At 43.4% G+C, this 17,883-nt stretch overlaps 1 protein-coding gene across 2 annotated transcripts in view; it reads left to right on the forward strand.

Moving 5' to 3' along the window:
* Window positions 1-4,684, forward strand: part of ARHGEF6 (Rac/Cdc42 guanine nucleotide exchange factor 6) — a 116,060-nt gene extending 111,376 nt beyond the window's left edge. Inside the window, exon 23 of one of the 2 annotated variants that reach the window (XM_063432022.1) lies at window positions 4,528-4,684. The gene's annotated coding sequence lies outside the window, so the exon portion shown is untranslated. Of the gene's footprint in view, window positions 1-1,745; window positions 4,185-4,527 lie in introns of those variants that run through there. The other variant, XM_063432023.1, reaches the window with a different exon arrangement.
* Window positions 4,685-17,883: the final 13,199 nt, after the last annotated feature.

Raw genomic sequence — 17,883 nt, forward strand, 5'->3', positions numbered from 1 at the left:
ATTTTCAGAAATGGTTACATTTAAGGAACTCTTGGAGGTATAGTACCAGAGTCATTAAATGGCATTGATGAGTTTTTTTGTTTTTTTTTATTAGCCTGCCTTTTAATTATCGAGAGCAGCATTGTCTTTTACTGGTGTTAATTTATACAATTTGCAGCGTAGATTCTACCTACAAAAAGACAATTCACGGAACGGTGCAAATTACAATATTTTTTGTTTACATACTATAAAAATATATTTTTACTGTGCAAGTATTTTAGTTCTTATGATCATGGTTGCTGTGAAAGTTATTGTATTTTTGGAGTTTCATTTCTACTTTACAAAACTGTGATAATGGTAACTACAACGGGAAGTTTCGTAAGTGGATAGGTTTAGAGCTCCTAATAATATCTGTTAATTAATATCGCAATTAAGAGAAAATGGGAACAAGAAAACAATTAAGGGGATAAAGGTTATACTTTGCAATTAAATCTGCTAGCATAATAAATTAACATAATGTATTTTTTAGGGTGAAAAATTTACATGTCTAGTAATATAGTTCTGTGAACTTTAAAAATGTATAATAAAAATACATGAAATGTATCATGTGTGAAGAAATACGCTAAATTTAAAATTTAAATTAATTCAGAGTAAAATCATGGTGTGGGTCAGTCCACTTTTGTCCCTTTTGGTAGTGCTTGTGCTAAAAGTCAATTCACCCCAGTGCACTTTTTAAAAGCTTATTATTATAGTTATGCTCGATTGGTACATATAGCTTATACGGGAAATATTCATGTAATTTTTGCCTGTTGTGACATTTTCATTATAGACCCCTTCTCTGTACCATACAGGCTGCAGTAAGACTGGGAAGGAATATAGGACAAAAAAAAGACTTCAGTGAGGAAGGAGAGCGCTTGTTAAGTAGTAGAGTAATATTTTAGTGGGAATGGCTAATGACGATAAGTGGAATACAGGAGCTATTGAGAGAGTTGGGAATAAGAAGACAATAATCAATTGGCAATCATAGTATAGTGGACAGAGTAAGACGTGTCCTAATTAGGTGTGTAATAGGATGTGGAAGAGAAATGGATATCAACAGAGGTTAATAAGAATGGATAGAGCATAGCCTTTAGTAGCTATAGAACCATTTACTTTGAATTTGCACCGAATTCCATAGTTATTTTTAAATGTAGCTAGTACAATAACATACTCAAAAAAATAAAATCGTAAATGATCAGCCGGTGCATTTCCTGGCTCTCGTATACATTCTTTTTAAGTTGTGGTGATGGATAAAAGATGTCAGAAATCTCTACAGTAATAGGAAATGTAATCTCGGAAATACTGGTATACATCTACAATTTTGCTAAGCAGATTAAAACAAATCTAAACCTTAAATACAGCCATTTGGAGTGTGTGATATTTCTCACACATGCTCAGAATGCCTTGCAGCACTTTGCATATTGGCACACAGTGTGTGACCTTCTGCTTAGATTTTAAAGTTTTCTTTTAGCAAGCAGTAACTGTATTATACGCACCTTTCAGGCCAAAGCTGGCTCTGTATGTTAATTTGTTAAGGTGCATTGCATTTTGGGAATGTAATCGAAATATGTATTTACGTCCGACAGCTGAAATAGGTTTTTAACCCCTTGTTGATCACTTCTTTTTTTTTCCTGTTGTTCATTAACGACTTAAGCAGTGATGACCTTTTGCTACGTGTTTATTCAGTTGTAATGTGACCTATATCTCTTCTCTCTGACTGATTGCAGGTTGCTGACAAAGACATATAGGAGAAAATGTCAAACACTTTGCCATTTCTGCCCACTAATAGGGTGTTTCTGCGCTGTCTCATTCCCAAGACATTTTAGCAATACATGCTGGATTAACTGGGTCTCCCAGATTAGATGGCATATGGAATTATCCCTGAAAACCCACCTTTTTAAATCCTTGCTGTTTTCATGATTGTTTGTCTGTTTGAGTTCTGCAGCTTTCTCACTGTCATCCTTTAGGGAAGTATAACTTCTCGATTAGTCAATTCACGTAATTGTTTGTGCAAAGTACAGGTCATGCAAGTGAAAGGGACTGACTTGAACAGCATTAACAGGCTGTAAATGGTCAAACCATAGAAATACTTGCATGGATCGCTGGGAAAACAATTCTTCCTTAGCAACAGTGGAAAGAGAGTTAGAGCCTTTGCAGGTATATCATGTTGTTGCCATAACCATTGCAATATGCATATGATTTACAATATATTCAAGGATGAAATAGCTTTTTAAAATTCTGTACAAAATCTCATACAACCTCTTTAGAAAATAACCCTTTCCTATGACATAGGCAAAATCTCCTTTTTTCAAGTCTGTAAATGGATAACCTCTCATGCAGAGGTTACCAGAAAGCTGTTTGTAGTAGTTTTGTATAAATTTGTATAATTTTCCATCTGAGATGCTTTATTTATTTTTTTCCCCCCTTCCTGTTTCTTTCTAAATTAAATAGAGTAAATGACCACTAAAAGCACTGGGACCACTTCATCTCAATGAAGTGGAGTGGGTGCAGTGGCAACATTGTATTAACCCTGCAATGTAACACACAACTGTTTTGTAGAAAGTGCAATGCTTCCATTGCAAGGTTAAACACACCTCTAGCGGCTATCTTTCTGATGAGCTTCAGCAGGAACAAACGAGTAGTACTTGGTCATGTGACCACTGCAGTTCATAGGAAAATACTTTGCGAGAGGAGGAGCTGGAGGCTGCACCAAGGGAGTTGCGTCGCTGGAGCAAGTGTAGATTAAAAAGCTTTATTTTAGCTTTTTGGAGCAAACCATGGTTTGTATTCCTAATGCTAAAGTATGCCTTTACAGTATCCTAGATATTCTCCATCATTAAAATCTTCAATTCCCCTCGTTTAGTTTTACGGTGATACAGGCTCAGGTATACAGTGAATTAGAGTGAATTAATGGTCAAACTTAGAATTTTTGACTAAAACACCAGGGTTGGATAATATAGCTATATTTGCTATTTTGGTCACACTTTTGTAATTTGGTATTAACTTCACTCTTTCATAAATAAACCACAGCTCCTTTCATTCCTTGTGGTCATCTGGATACAAAAGGTACCATTATTAAGCTACATGTTTTGTTACAAATTGTTTCACCTTTGAAAAGGTCACGCTTTTACCTTTTTCCATGACTACAGTTATGAAGGTGTTACCATAGCTAGGCTATAGGGAATGCTTTGATTACATACACTTTCATGCCTTAAATTTATCTATATATCATTCTTTAATCTATAACCTTGTACAGTCTTGTTAGGTTTCCAAGTGGTATCTGAAATAATGGCAAAGCCATATAAAATATGATAGTTGACAAATACCATGTGATCCGAATCAGAGGTTTGTACACTGTTAACATGCTCTGTATGTCAAAGCTTCTCTTTGAAATGGGAAGAAATGTCGTCATTATTGTGAAAAAGTGCCTGAGCAAAAAGGAGTTTATTTACTAAACTGCGAATTGTGGTGGCCCTGGACAAAATATTGCATTTTGGTTGTCGGATGGCCACAACTGTCTGTTAAGTAAACAAATTTCAAATATATAATAGTTCAATGGTACTACCACTGTTTCAGCATGATAGATAGTCTATAATAGATGTTTGTATACAAAGTGCGGGCACTGTTTTTAATAGGATTTAAAGTGATCAAATTCAACTAAGGTATCAGATCTCTGTGCGTTGATATATGCAATATGTTTCAAAGTGCAATCAATTACTGTGATGCAATTAAAGTGTTAGTGTGGTTTTTTTTTTGTTTGTTTTTTTAATACAATGTAATGCTATTTTAATTATATAATATGTAGAGGCCTTGGTATTATACAATAATTTCTTGTGTTTGGTATAAAAATACGTCCGACTTGTTTTATGAAATTGATCAGATGGAGGAATTTTTATTGGTGTTCCAAATCATGACTGTCCGAAACAGAACGGTCAAACCAGTTTTAATCTGAAGGTCTACATCTCCTTCTGAATATTGGAATGGGGTTCCGGCCCAAGAACATTGATTGTATCCAATTACAGAACCTATTTCTATTAGGGGCAGAATATGTACCATAGAAAACCTTGGACAGCGTTTGAGTCCTTTTTTTGGACAATGATCTAAAAGAAAATGATCAGCTTACCTAAAATACCTTGTGTATTTTAGTTATATAGATAAAAAATAACAACATATTAAGCTTTGCACTGTTTTAGGGCAATTTTCCAACAGTATTGATAAAACAATGAAAAACCCAATTATTCCTACCTAACCAGAGCCTCGATTTGAACAAGCTTTCCATATGATACAATGCCCTTAGAAAACTCTCTTCCAAATGATTTATCTACTACTAACGTTTATGGGGATAAATCAATTTGGGAAAGGTTTTCGAACAGTATTGAATCATTTGGGAAGCTTTTTAAATTAAGCCCCAAATAATAAAATTAATATTTATAATCAAAATAAGAGGAAGCTAAGCCATGCCCTTTATGAATTGAGTTTAGTAATATTCTTTTATTTTGTTTTTTCTAGGTGACGCTGGGTTTATTTAGAATTGTTTGCTATAAGTGTACATATCATGTATTACTATTGTATTCTGAATGCCTTGTAAACATTTCTTTTATCTTACGTACTGTATGTTTGCGTTGACTATTTTCCCTGCTTTTTTATTACCTATTTTGTATTGCTATTCAACATTTTCAATAAAACATTTTTTTTTTTCTACAGATAAAATGTAAGTTGTTTTTAAAGAATCTATCACAACTCTATAATGATATATTTATCTGTTTCGGTGTCTTTGTCTATCCTGTCTAAAATAGCCAAACTGTGACTAAAACTCAATCCGAGAATGTTTCCAGATAAGCTATTGTTGCCTAAATGTAGCTGTTCATATTTAACTTCATAAAAATCACAGTTTATTCGAGTATATTTTCAATTATTGTGAACTATAATATCTACATCTCAAGCAGAGCAACTATTATCAGGCTGCATGCCATACAGCGATAAGGAAATTAAAAACACTTTTCTGTGCCTTCACTCTACAGGATTGTGTGCTTGATAACAGGACATACTAAGACAAGTTCCAATCGAAAAATACAAAATTAAACCTTGCGCTCAAACTCCCACTACTCCTGGGCTGCAGCAATGACTATAGTACACATCAGCCCCAATACATAAATTTCAATCTAGCATTAATCCGGATAACAAAGAGAAAGGGGAGGACGCAAAAATAATAAATCTGTGCCTTATGCTTTGTTATACTTCAATAATGGGAAAACAACAAAAAATAAAATAGCATATTAAAATTCCCACTTGTAAGGGGTAATGAAATGCTGTGGCCAAATGTAACTAAATACCTCTATAAATTATTACTTGCAACATAATGTAACACATAATGACTTAAGTATCAATAGGTGAGTACTAGGGGATGGTGTGTCAAATTTCAGTTTCAAGTTTTGGTTCCACCAAGGATCAACCTTCAGAAATTTTCTCACAGACTTTCTAAAATATGAAGGAGGTAAGGGGCAAAGTCTTGGCAGTATACACTCCTACCTCTTAAGAGAAAAGGCAGTGTTTACATTGCTGCTTAGGGACACCTCTAGTGGCAGTCACTCAGCTGGCAACTAGAGGTGCTTCCTAGTTTAGTGCTGCACGGTGTACAGTACTTACGTTCAGCGTTGCCACGCTCTGCATTGATTAAATGCTTCTGTATGAGGAGGTGCTAATTGGCTCAGCAGATATATATGAGAAGGCATTGGATTCTCAGCCATGGAGGCAAGTCCAGCTGTTGTGAGACCGGTGCGGCAATACAGAAAAGGTAAGTAAAGCTACCTTTTAACGCCTTACTGAGAAGAGCTGGATATAGCGGAGCTCCCTGTACCCCGGCTGGGTACCAGCTGAAACTGGGGAAAACTGCCGCTGTTCTGCCCCAGTCCCCATGGCTGACTGGGATCCTTATGGAGCTTTTCCACCTGACCAGGCTGCAGCTCTCCTTCCAGGTAGGTATTGTCCCCTCTACCTATTCCACTGCAGCCCTTCTTCCAGGCAGGCGTTGTTCCCTCTGCCTATTGCACTGCAGCCCTTCTTCCAGGCAGCTATCGTCCCCTCTGCCTATTCTGCTGCAGCCCTTCTTGCAGGCAGGCATTGTCTCCTCTGCCTATTCCGCTGCAGTCCTTCTTCCAGGCAGGTATCGTCCCCTCTGCCTATTCTGCTGAAGCCCTTCTTCCAGGCAGGTATCGTCCCCTCTGTCTATTCCTCTGTAGCCCTTCTTCCCAGGGCCGGACTGGCCCACAGGATACCGGGAAATTTCCTGGTGGGCCGTCGGCACCTGGGGCCGGGCAGACATGTGGGTGTGCTGGAGGAACTTTTCTGGCGGCCGCAGGGGAAGCTGTGCTGTGTCTGCTCTCCAGCGCGCTACTGAATGAGACCGGGGCCAGAATATGATGTCATATTCCGGCCCCGGTCTCATTCAGTAGCGCGTGAGGGCGGGGGAGCAGACACAGAACAGCTTCCCCTGCGGCCGCCAGAAAAGTTCCTCCAGCTGCCGCCAGCACAGTTTCTTCTGCGGCCGCCATCCCTGCACTGGCGGATCCGGGGGGGGGGGGTGGGCAACTGCCCCCCCGAGAATCTGAAGTTCTCCCTCTCCCCTGCCGGCTAATGCAGGGCTGGCCTGTCCAAGTGCCAGCCCTGCAATGTGCCTTCATGGACCGGAGGGGAGATCAGAGATCTCCCTCTCCGGTCCACAGGCAGTGTTTGCTGGCCGCCGGCAGGGGAGGGAGAGAGAGAGGACCTGGGAGAGCTCAGTCTGCAGCTCCTCCAGGTCCTTCTCTCGCGAGCACGGAGCGTTGCCATGGCAACACTCCGGATCTCGCAAGAGTGAACTCTAGCCCTGGAGACCGGGGCTAGAGTTCACTCTCACCACATGGACCACCAGGGATTCCCCACCGGACCACCAGGGATTGATAAATGTCCCCCCTCCTCCCTAAACAAAGGTAAGAAGGGAGGGGGGACATTATGTATATTTAAAAAAATAAAATAAAATTTTATCAAATAAAAAAAAAAACATTGAAAAAAAGCCCCACATCCTTATCACACACATACACTGCCCCCACTCACACACATTGTCCCCCAACTACATAGACTGCCCCCATACACACACATTGCCCCACATACATACACTGCCCCCATACACACATTGCCCACCATACACATACACTACTGATCCCACACATATACACTTCCCCCATACACACAAATTGCCCACATACACTGCCCCCAATACACACACACACCCCCTACACACACATTGGCCCCCCACATACATACACACAAACTTCCCCCCATACACACAAACTTCCCCCCCATACACACATTGCCCCCCACTCACACTGCCACGCACACACACACTGCCCCCCTAACACACACTGCCGTCCTCACGTACACACTGCAACTTTCACACACACACACACACACACACACACACACACACACTGCTCACACAGTCCTTCTTACAAAACACACACATACACTGCACCCCTGCTCCTATGCCCTACTACAGCCCCATTTCCAAGCAGACCTCAGGTAAGTTGTCAAACTGTTCTTAAACGGTTTGACTACTTACTCTGGGAGGGGGTACTGGCACCATAACCACTACACTGAGATTATTTCTCTAAATAATCTGCAAGTGCCCCTCCCGAGGTCAGGCTCTGGATCCGCCACTGCATCCCTGCTCCTCCAGCGGCCGCCATCACACCCAGCTCTCTGCCTTGCATGACCCCCCTGGCCAGTCACCCACAGGTAATATGTGTTATGCTGTCAGTGTGTGTGTGTGTGTCATGGTATGTGTCTGTCTGTGTCATGGTGTGTGTGTGTCTGTGGCATGGTGTGTGTGTCATGGTATGTGTCTGTCTGTGGCATTGTCTGTCTGTGGCATGGTGTGTGTGTCATGGTATGTGTCTGTCATGGTGGGTGGGTGGGTGTCTGTGTGTCATTGTGTGTGTGTGTCTATGTGGCATGGTCTGTGTGTATCATGGTATGTGTCTGTCTGTGTCATGGTGTGTGTGTGTGTGTGTGTGTCTGTCTGTGTTATGGTGGGTGTGGGTGTGTGTCATTGTGTGTGTATGTGGCATGGTCTGTGTGTGTCATGGTATGTGTCTGTGTCATGGTGTGTATGTGTGTGTGTCTGTCTGTGTCATGGTAGGTGTGTGTGTGTGTGTCTGTCTGTGTGTCATGGTCTGTCTGTGTCATGGTGTGGGTGTCTGTGTGTCATGGTGGGTGTCTGTGTGTCATGGCGTGTGTCTTTGTGTCATGGTGTGTGTCTGTCAGGATGTCACTAGAGGTGTCACTTGGAAGCAATGTAAACACTGCCTTTTCTCTGAAAAGTCAGTGTTTACATTGAAAAGCCTGCAGGAACAGGCTATAGACACCAGAACCACTACATTAAGCTGTGTGTGTGTGTGTGCGCGCCTGCTAGTGAGCTTGCTTGCTTGCATGTGTGTGTGTGTCTGCTACTGAGTGAGCTTGTGTTTTTATGTCAATGAGCTTATGTATATCAGTGAGATTGTTTGTCTATGAGGCTGTGTATCAATGAACTTGTGTGTGTCAGTGACATTGTCTGTGTCTGCATGTGAGTATGCTTACTGTATAATTAAACGTTTTACTATGAAAGGACCAATATTTTATATTAGAAAAAGCAATATATATATATATATATATTTTGCGCGTTATACTCGAATAAATACGGTATATATATACCGTATTTATTCGAGTATAACGCGCAAAAATTTTTTAATCTAAAATTAGGGGTGCGCGTTATACTCGAATAAGAGTGTGGAGTGGGTGCTTCGATAATACCTCCCAGGACCGCCGGGCTCATTACAAGCCTGGCGGTCCTGGGGTGGGGGGCAGCAAGCGTTTACTCACCTCCCTGCAGCTCCTCCAGCTCCCCAGTGTAAATCTCGCGAGACCCGCGGCCAGCTCTGACGGCCGCGGGTCTCGCGAGATTTACACTGGGGAGCTGGAGGAGCTGCAGGGAGGTGAGTAAACGCTTGCTGCCCGGCGGTCCTGGTAAGTATTATCAGAGCACCCCCTCCCTCTTCTGCTGGGCTAATATTTATTCGAGTATAACGAGCAACCCTAATTTTAGATAAAAAATCGGTACAAAATTTTATACCGATTTTTAATCGAAAATTAGGGGTGCGCGTTATACACGTGTGCGCGTTATACTCGAATAAATACGGTATATATATATATTTACTCAATCATCTGGGGTGGCAAGACATAGCCTTACATATTACATGCGACAATATATGGCGCATTGACTTATGGGGCTGGCATATATATTTTTTCCAGGGCTGCTTTGTATCCCCAGTCCGGCCCTGCTTCTTCCAGGCAGGTATCGTCCCCTCTGCCTATTCTGCTGAAGCCCTTCTTCCAGGCAGGTATCGTCCCCTCTGTGTATTCCTCTGTAGCCCTTCTTCCAGGCAGGTATCGTCCCCTCTGCCTATTTCACCGCAGCCCTTCTTCCAGGCAGTTATCCACCTCTGCCTATTCTGCCGCTGCCCTTCATCCAGGCTGTTATCCACCTCTGCCTGCAATGTGATTTCTATTACCTTTACAAAGGCATTTGCAGCTCTCAGGCCTATCTCTCTTTGATTCATCCCAGGGCTAGATGTATCATGGAGCCAGCCAATAGGTATGACAACTCTGTGACCCCTAAAAATCCACACAGGACACAGTTCCAAATGGAACTAACATACAAAACTTTATTTTTTTTTCTTGGGACTGGCCCAAATGCTCCTTCTATGTAACTTATGGTGACAATTCAATAAAAATACAAATAATCAATACATATTATAATTCCCTGTATGTTTTCTGATAACACAATAACATATCTACAAAGGGCTAGAGAAGTCAAACCCCAACACCAAATATCACATCTGGGTGTTGATGGGTCATGACGTGTTAGAGTAAACCATCAGTCTGATTATATACCACAGTGTATCATCAGTCTCTAATAAAGCACTGATTTATTATTGTGTTTTCACCCTTTTTTTTAAATGTATTTTGATGCTAGATTAATTGCTGTAAATTAGTGTGCCGTTACAATTTTATTAAGGGTTATTTCCCTCCTGGTAGGAATGGTCGCACCTATTTGGGACGGAGGCCTTCAGTCTTGGAAAGTTCATTTGTCCCACTTTTTGTATTCGAGTAGTAGCTATCAGTGGCTAGCAAAGATGCCGTGATATGTAATGCATTATATGCTGCGTGAGCTACGAAGTCTGAAAGGAAATGGGTCATCAGTTACAGGGAATAGTCCTATGAAGGGATTAAAGGTACTCCAGAAAAGTTACAACAAAGCTGATTAAGAGAGAGCTGGTGTTCCCAGGAAAGGGATTCACTGATTCTATAAACAGAATAGAAAAGGCTCTAAAGGTAGTCAGGAAGTTCATTAAAGCAAGACCCCCCCCCCTGAAACCCAGGCATGACATATACAGAGACAAAGTGGGGATTATTTTCTCTGTATATTGACTCCGCCTGACTTTTTTAGACACTGGGCGGAGCTACAGTATCAATCCCACCAGTGATGGCTGCAGGGAATCTGCTCTGTCTATGGACTGCAGGATCATCCATAGACCTCAATGCTGTACTTTCATGCATGCTGAAGTGCCAGGAGCTGAAGAGGACAGGCTGGAGAAAGATGGCTGGACCCACAAGGAAAAGGTTCAGGTAAATAAATCTCACTGTTCACTACTCCCCGACCACTGGACCACCAGTGATATCACCGTCGGGGGTCTTTTCGAATTGCAGTCTGAGAATCTCCCTACTAGTTAGTCGCTAGAGGTGGTGGTCAGGGCAAATTCAACATGGGTGCTGATGGAGCTGAAACTCCATTCCCATGGAAAAGGCACATTGATTTAAAAAAAGAAAAATTGCACTACTGTTTACGTACTCTTGCTTTGTACTGAGGGTATGAAGTATGGAAACATAAGAGGACAAAGCTTGTGTGGACTGGCTGACCATGAAATAATGAAATTAGTTAAGGTTAAAGGAACACTATAGGGTCAGGAACACAAACATGTATCCCTGACCCTTTGGTGTTAAAAGCATTATTTAGCCCCTCTCCCTTTCCTTCCCTGTCACTTTGTATATTTCTCTCCTCTCACCCTTCCCTCCTTAGTGGTCCTTCACCCCCCTTTATGGTGGTCCTCTCCCCTCCCTGGTGTGCCTCCTACATATCTCCTCCCTGGTGTGCCTCTTGTAGCATGGCCGAGCGGAGCGCACCGTGGTACGGGAGCTTCTGTTTCCTGTACCTTGCTGGACTGAGAGGAAGTGCTCTTTCAGTGAGCATTTCCTGTCAGTCCAGGCAGGTACAGGAAACTGAAGCTCCTGTACCACGGTCCACTCTGCTCTGCTCGTCCACGCTACACTAAGTGACTGGTAGGATGAAGCGCTGTGCACTTCCCTCCTGCCGGTCACTCTAATCCTTATGGACACACAGGGCCTGCTGACAAGCGCACATGCTGGGACTGTCCCGGGTGAGCGAATTACCCGGGACAGCCTGCAACTTGCCAGAACAGTCCCAAGTATGCAGTGTTTTAGTGTTCTCTGTCGATACGATTCTGTCAGCACCGAGCCCAATGGGCTCTTAATTCTGAACCTTGTGGTGGTGAGGGGTAATCTGTTATATACGTAGTGGTAAAAGGGAACTCATACTGAATATACTTTCCTTTTGCTGCAGCATATTCTCTGTCTCTACTGCAACAGAATTAAATAGCAACAAGAGCTTGCACCCTTAATAGTGGTTCTTTAAATAGTACTTGTTAATTATTACTCCTGGTAGCCTCCAGGTTTCCTTTAGCAATCTACAGGTCATTAAATATAATGAGTCCACAACCTTTTCAGTGACAGACTACCTGTGTCTAGGAAAAATACAGTACACTCTCTCTGAATTCTATGGTTTTTGCATATTCCTTAGTAGGTTCTTAAATTTAGGTAAGTATAACCTCAGATGATTATGCACTTGGAATCGTATGATCCGGTTGCATCATGCTTTCGCCGCCGGCATTTGGTTGGAAGGTATTCGCTCACTCACCCTCAGCCAGTGTGACTTCGGCTGGCTGAGGATGATTGCTCCAGCAGTTCGTTTGGCACATTGGCCCATTCTCAGCTGAGGCTTGCGTTCCAGTTGTTGGGAACACTGTGGAGCGCAGCCGTTCCGCCCTGACTTTTCCTCTAGTTGCTGAGGCCCACGCACTATAACCACGTGAATTTATGGGATCGGTGACCAGCTGCACAAATGCTGGCAGTGAGTACAAGATTTGAAACCGGTATGAACACTATATATTTGTATTTTGATCATACGTATCTTTTTGTCATCCTGACGAAAGCTCCAAGTAGGAGCTGAAACATTGATTTGTTCTTTTTTTTATGTAATGTTTTCATATAACAACCCCTGGATGTTGGGCTAAGGTAACATCCCCAGGACATACTTGGAAACTAGAGTAATCTGAATGTACCTTTCCTGGTTAAATACTTTGTTATTATTATATGTATTTTTTACATCTAGATGATCTGCCGTTTTAGAATTATGAAATAAAGACATAATCTTCTTCCTGTCTTTTGTCTTTTACGTATAATAAACCATTTTGTTTTTCAGGAGGTACTTGAGTCTGATATTGTTTGATCTAATCGAGTAGCAAGGACGAAACCACCAGGCGAGTGGCAGCTATAATATTAGCTGGTGGACAGGGCCGCCACCAGAAATTTTGGGGCCCCTAACTGAGCTCAGGGTCTGGGCCCCTGGGGGCCCGCCTCCAAAACCGCCCACAGAGACCGCCTCCAAATCCCGCCCACAGGAATACACACACAGACACAAACACATTCACTGATACAAAAGGACACAGATACACACACACACACACACACACACACACACACTGATACATACTAACAGACACACATACTGATACGCATATAGGCATACATACTGACACACAAATACTGAGACATACACACATATACAGACACACAGGCGTACATAGTGACAGACACATACTAACATAGATACAGACACACATGCATAAGGACATACAGACACAGACACATTCATAATGACAGACAGACATTCATACTGACAGACACACATTCATACTGACATGCAGACATACATACACTGACATTCATACACACATAATGACATGCATACAGATAGACATACATGCATACATACATACAGACATACATTCATACTGGCATCCATACAGACACTGACATCCATACATACACACATTCATAATGACATATATTCATACTGGCATACATGCATTCATACAGACACACATTCATAATGACATGCAGACATACATACACTGACATGCATACACATAGACATACATGCATACAGACAGACATACACACATTCATAATGACATGCATACATACATACACTGATATTCATACACATAATGACATGCATACAGATAGACATACATTGACACACAGACACACAGACAGACATACACAGACATAGAGAGACATACATACACACAGACAGACAGACAGACAGACATACACAGACAGACAGACAGACATACACACAGACAGACATACACACAGACATACATACACACAAACAGACAGACAGACATACACACAAACAGACAGACATACATACACACAAACATACATACACACATACACACAGACAGACAGACATACACACACATACATACACACAAACAGACAGACATACATTCACACAAACATACATACACACAGACAGACATGCACACAGACATACATGCACACAGACATACATGCACACAGACATACATGCACACAGACATACAGACATACACACAAACAGACAGACATACACACAAACAGACAGACATACATACACTCAGACAGACATACACACAGACAGACATACACACAGACAGACATACATACACACAGACAGACATACACACAGACAGACATACACACAGACAGACATACACACAGACAGACATACACACAGACAGACATTCACACACACACACACACACAGAGCTCATTTTCCAGCCACCCTCCTGTTTCTTACCTTGTCTTTGCAGGAGGGTGGCTGGCTGGGGCTGATGGGACTGTCAGTCGGCTGGCTCTCCCTCTTCATTGTCGGGTGGGCGGGGCTCTCCCTCTTCATTGTCGGGCAGGCGGGGCTCTCCCTCTTCATTGTCGGGCAGGCGGGGCGCTCCCTCTTCATTGTCGGGCAGGCGGGGCGCTCCCTCCTCCTGCGCGGAGTGAAAACTGGGAGGAAGTGACCACTTCCTCCCAGCAGCACTTGCGCTGCGGCGGCAATTTATTTTTTAAAGGGGCCCGGTTGCGCTATACCACGGCCACAGCGCTGACCGGGCCCCTGAAGATATGGGGCCCATCGGGTGGCCCTAAGGCCACCCGATGGGCCCCATCAGCGTGCGGGCGCCGCAGTTCCGCTGCTACACGTGGGGCCCGGGCGGCCAGGCCCCCCAGGGCCGCCGGGCCCGTGACAACCGTTATGGTTGTCACCCCCTGATGGCGGCCCTGCTGGTGGAACAATTGTATGCTTTTTTAGGAACAACGGGAGTGGTTTCTACTAGTTCATGTTGCCTAGATATGGCATCAGCTTTGACGTTACGATAGCCAGGTCTTGAGGATAAATGCTTGGCATCAGCAATGTATGAAAGGTTTTTATGATCAGTGATTGCTAAGATGGGATACTTAGCCCCCTCTAATAGATATCGCCATTCTTTGAAAGCTAAGAGTTCCCTGTTCCCTATGTCGTAGTTCTTTTCGGAGTCAGATAGCTTTCTGGAAAAGAAACAGCATGGATGAATCGATTCATTAGCGGTTTTTCCCTGAGAGAGAAAAGCTCCCGATTCAGAAGCATCCACTTCAACAATAAAGGGTAGCGAAGGATCAGGGTGAACAGGGACAGGGGCTTTTTTTTAAAATTTCGTTCATTATTATGGTTTTTTATTTGGCCTTTTTTGGGGCTGAAAAAAGATTTTAGAAGAAAGAAAACATCGAATGGTAAGTTATTATTTTTTTTTTACATGTTCTTAGTTAAAGGTCCCCCCTCATTATTTTTAGGGTGAGGGGGGTAGGTAGGGGGATCATTTTTTTTTGGAGGGGGAGGGGGTCACTAGGGGTTTGGGGACCCCTAGTCACCTGGGGGGGAACATTTTTATTAGGGCCCCCACCCGCCGCTCAGGGGTGGGTGCCAGGGGGGAGGACCTTAGGTCCCCCCCTTTTTAGTATTTAGGGCCCCCATCCACCGCTCAGGGGTGGGGACCAGGGGGAGGACATTAGGTCCCCCCTTATTTTACTGTAGGGCCCCCACCCACCGCTCAGGGGGGAGGACATTAGGTCCCCCCCTTATTAGTATTTAGGGCCCCCACCCACCGCTCAGGGGTAGGGACCAGGGGGGAGGACATTAGGTCTCCCCCCCCTTATTTTACTGTAGGGCCCCCACCCACCGCTCAGGAGTGGGGGCCAGGGGGAGGACATTAGGTCCCCCCCTTATTTTACTGTAGGGCCCCCACCCACCGCTCAGGGGTGGGGGCCAGGGGGGAGGACATTAGGTCCCCCCCTTATTAGTATTTAGGGCCCCCACCCACCGCTCAGGGGTGGGGACCAGGGGTGAGGACAATAGGTTCCTCCCCTTATTATATTTAGGGCCCCCACCCACCGCTCAGGGGTGGGGGCCAGGGGAAGGACATTAGGTCCCCCCCCTTAGGCTGCTCACTGTTTAATAGACATGCCCCTACTCGCGGTATAGCGGGTAGGGGCATAATTTACTAATACTAAGTAATCTTTACTTAGTATTAGTAAATTTGTCTGAAAGACCAATTTAGGTCTTTCAGCCCTTTAGTAGATAGCTCCCTAATACCGTGGGAATTAGGGAGTTATCTACTTATTCATTACTGTCATTACACTGACTGGCCAAGTAACTTACATTTTATATGGATGTATGTTACTTGTTTGTTGTAAGTGTTGCAAATGCTTACAGGTGAATCCTGGCTATGTTTGTATACTTTTTATTTAAAATTGTATACAATGTAAAATTTTTCTTCTTTCACTGGGTAAGTATATTAGTACTTAGGCAATACTGTGCTTCGACACTTCGGAAATTCAGTAATTTTGGCACTTCGGGACCTCGGAAATTCGGCACTTCGGCCATTCGGAAGTACCCGAATGTCCGAATTGCCCGAAATTCATCCGAATTCATATTCGGACCGAAACGTCTACTGTGAGTATTGTATGCAGTTTTCCATTCATCGTTCTCCTTTATTCTCACTTAATTATAAGCACCTCTGAGATCCAATTTGGTAAAATATTTTGTGTGATCAAACAGCTCCGTAATAAGAGGGATGGGGTAGGCATTCCTTATAGTGATACTGTTGAGACTACTATAGTCAATGCCGGGTCTCTGGCCCCCTTCTTTTTTAGAAACAAAGAAGAAGCCTGCCCTGCAGGAGAGGAGGATCTTCTAATGAAGCCCTTTTTTTGGGATACTTGTATGTATTCCTCCATAATCCCGTTCTCTTCCTCAGAGAGTGGGTAGACCCTACCCTTGGGTGGCATAGTGCCGGGAAAACGTGGACGATGCTGAGGTAGCTTGTCTGCCTCCCTCTTCTCAAAAAACTAGGTCAGCATACTGGGGTGGAACAGAGGTGGATAAAGGAGAGGCTCTTGGTACATTTAACAAACATACAGGATGAACCTGGTCAAGACAGGTTTGCTGACAGTTCTTTCCCCAGGATATAATGTTTAGGTGTCCCCAATCAATCACAGGCTTGTAATGGATCACTAGTAATGGAAAACCCCCAAAAATAGGTGCTGAAGGAGAATTTAAGATCTCAAAGGTTACCCTTTCCTTGTGCAATGCTCCTACTGACATGAGTATCTCCTGGGTTTCTTGTGTCACCAGAGGCTTATCTAGCGGTCTACCATCTATGGCCAAGGGTGTAGCCTTTCGGACCAGAGGCAGGGCAGCGGATTTAGCAAATTTACTTTCCATTAGATTGTCCACTGCACCTGAATCGATCAGGGCTACAGTGGTGATGGTTTTACCATTGACTAGAAGTAGGACCGTAATAAGCGGTCTGGTGATTTTAGCAATAGGGGATAGCATCATAACACCCAAGGCCGACCCCTTATTAGGCCTTAGGTGCTGGAATTTCCCTGAAGTCTAGGGCACGACTTCCTAAGATGCCCTTTCTTCCCACAATAGAGGCATAAACCCTCCCTCCTCCTGTAATCTTTCTCAGCCTCTGTTAGCTTGGTGGAGCCCAGTTGCATGGGTTCTGGTGGAGGACTGGGTGGAGGTAGCACGAGCAGGGTAGGGAAGTTGGCGGGTGTGTTGCCTTCTTTGGCTTTCTTTATGACTATGCCTTTCCCTTATGCGGTTATCGATTATGATACAATAATCAATAATATCATCAAATAGGGTAGGTAACTCCCGGGGTGCAATTTCATCCAGGGTATAACCGGCCAATCCTTCCTGAAAGGACTAGGGCGTCATTATTCAAGACCACCTCTGCCGTCAAGGTGCGGAATTCTATAGCATAATCCATTACTGTTCTCGAACCTTGCTCGATCCTGAGTAGGGCTTTGCCGGCGGAAGCAACACTACCGGGCAAATCAAAGGTTCTCTTGAAGGCAGAAAGAAAGTCTGAATAAGACATGGAGGAGCCTAATTCCCAAATGGGATTAGCCCAAGCCAAGACCCTACTCGATAGGTGATTTATTAAAAACGCTATTTTAGACCTATCGCTAGGGTAAGAATGTGAGTTCATAACCAGTTGTATGTCAATCTGGTTAAGGAACCCCCGACACTGTAGGCAGAGTGTTCTTTTCAGCATATGC

Source organism: Pelobates fuscus, chromosome 9, assembly GCF_036172605.1.
Source record: "Pelobates fuscus isolate aPelFus1 chromosome 9, aPelFus1.pri, whole genome shotgun sequence".
Classification (NCBI taxonomy): domain Eukaryota; kingdom Metazoa; phylum Chordata; class Amphibia; order Anura; family Pelobatidae; genus Pelobates; species Pelobates fuscus.